We start from the raw sequence: 2,582 nt of genomic DNA, 5'->3' as shown, positions 1-2,582 counted from the left end.
TTGTGGAGATGTTGGAGGTTCCCAGTAACCCCACGCAGCTGTCATACAAGTACTACTTCCTATCTGTGAATGCAACAGATCAAGAAGACAGCCCTGTCATGGCACTACTGCTGCAGCAGTTCAAAGAAGACGTCCAAGACTTGGTTTTTCATATAAAATCTGGGAAACAGACCAGAACCAGTACCAAGCACAAGTTGTCTGATGATCCATGTCCAGTAGAATCCAAGAAAACCAAACGATTGGGAGAAATGTGTGCCTTCAATAAAGTTCTAGCTCACTTTGTTGCTATATGTGACACAAATATGCCATTTGTCGGACTTCAGTTGGAGTTGTCCAATCTGGATATTCCACATCAAGGAGTGCAAGTGGAAGGTAATGGCTTCAGCCATGCACTTCCCTTATTAAAAATTCCTCCTTGTCAGGGTATAAGTGAAGAAACACAAAAGGCTCTGGACCGCTCTCTTCTTGATTGCACTTTCCGATTACAAGGTAGAAATAACCGCACATGGGTGGCAGAGTTAGTGTTTGCAGACTGTCCCCTTATTGGCACTTCTACTAGGGAGCAAGGACCGTTCAGGCATGTTTACCTTACATATGAAAATGTGTTGTCTGAACCTGTTGGTGGTAGAAAAGTAGTTGAAATGTTCCTTAATGACTGGAGTAGTATTGCACGATTATATGAGTGTGTTTTGGAATATGCGCGTTCTCTACTAGACCTACCTGCTCATCTAAATATTTTCTCCGAAGTTCGTGTTTATAATTACCAAAAACTTATTTTGTGTTATGGAACTACCAAGGGAAGTTCAATTAGTATCCAATGGAATTCCATCCATCAGAAATTTCACATTTCCTTGGGAACTGTTGGCCCAAACTCAGGTTGCAGTAATAGTCACAGTACCATTCTTTATCAACTTCAAGAAATGTTCAACAAAACACCAAATGTAGTTCAGTTATTACAGGTACTGTTTGATACTCAGGCTCCATTGAATGCCTTCAACAAACTCCGCACTGTGCCGATGCTGGGCTTGACCCAGAGAACCAACACTGCCTACCAATGCTTCTCCATTCTGCCACAGTCATCCACCCACATCAGACTGGCCTTTAGGAACATGTACTGCATTGATATATACTGCCGGAGTGGTGGTGTTGTGGCAATACGGGATGGTGCCTATAGTCTTTTCGATAACAGCAAATTAGTTGAAGGTTTTTATCCTGCACCAGGACTAAAGACATTCCTGAGTATGTTTGTTGACAGCAATCAGGGTGCTCAAAGAAGGTCTATAACCGAGGATGATAATCCCCCTTCTCTTATAGGAGGAGATATGATGGATTCTTTAATATCACAACTCCAGCTTCCAACCCAGCAACAGCCATTTTCAAAGCAGCCAGGAACATCGGGCACTTATCCTCTTACTTCACCCCTTCCATCTTACCACAGCACCATTAATCAGTCTCCCTCTATGATGCATGCACAGTCTCCAGGAACTCTTGACCCTAGTTCACCGTATAATATGGTGTCACCAAGTGGACAAGCAGGGAACTGGCCAGGGTCACCTCAAGTATCTGGCCTCTCACCAACAACATACATGCCAGGAATGTCACCAGCCAATCCATCACTACATTCTCCTGTTCCAGACACTTCTCATTCCCCTCAAGCTGGAACAAGTTCCCAAACAAGGCCAACAAACATGCCTCCACCTCGTAAACTACCTCAGCGCTCTTGGGCAGCATCCGCACCTACTATCCTGACTCACAGTGCCTTGAACATTTTACTGCTGCCCTCACCAATGCCGGGCCTTATGCCTGGCTTGGCAGGCAGTTACCTGTGTTCTCCACTTGAGAGATTTCTTGGATCAGTCATCATGAGAAGACACCTTCAAAGAATTATTGAACAAGAAATGCTGCAGCTGATAAATTCCAATGAACCTGGAGTAATAATGTTTAAAACTAATGCACTGAAATGCAGAGTAGCCCTGAGTCCCAAAACCAACCAGACACTTCAGCTAAAAGTGACACCTGAAAACGCAGGACAGTGGAAACCTGAGGAACTTCAAGTTTTAGAGAAATTCTTTGAAACAAGGGTTGTAGGACCACCATTTAAAGCTAATACATTAATAGCCTTCACCAAGCTTTTAGGAGCTCCTACACACATCCTCAGGGACTGTGTGCACATTATGAAGCTGGAGCTTTTCCCTGATCAGGCAACACAGCTAAAGTGGAATGTTCAGTTCTGCCTGACGATCCCTCCGAGTGCACCACCAATTGCACCTCCTGGGATGCCTGCTGTAGTGCTGAAATCCAAAATGCTATTTTTTCTTCAGCTAACACAGAAAACAGCGGTCCCTTCCCAAGAACCTCTTAGTGTTATAGTTCCAATCATTTATGACATGGCTTCAGGTACAACCCAGCAGGCAGACATTCCCAGACAGCAGTACTCTTGTGTTGCTGCTCGCATGATGGTCGGCAACATTCTGAAGAGATTTGCAGAGATGAATCCACCACGGCAAGGTGAATGCACAATATTTGCAGCTGTTCACTATTTAATGGCTAATCTTATACTGTCTCCTTTTGGGCATCCATAG

General features: G+C 44.2%; 1 pseudogene; it reads left to right on the top strand.

Moving 5' to 3' along the window:
- The first annotated feature begins 8 nt into the window (after positions 1–8).
- Positions 9–2,582, top strand: LOC100962612 (annotated as a pseudogene).

This window comes from Otolemur garnettii, unplaced genomic scaffold, assembly GCF_000181295.1.
Source record: "Otolemur garnettii isolate 467f Iridium unplaced genomic scaffold, OtoGar3 scaffold00001, whole genome shotgun sequence".
Classification (NCBI taxonomy): domain Eukaryota; kingdom Metazoa; phylum Chordata; class Mammalia; order Primates; family Galagidae; genus Otolemur; species Otolemur garnettii.
Note: the sequence above shows the minus strand (reverse complement) of the source record. Positions and strands in the feature narration are given on the sequence as shown.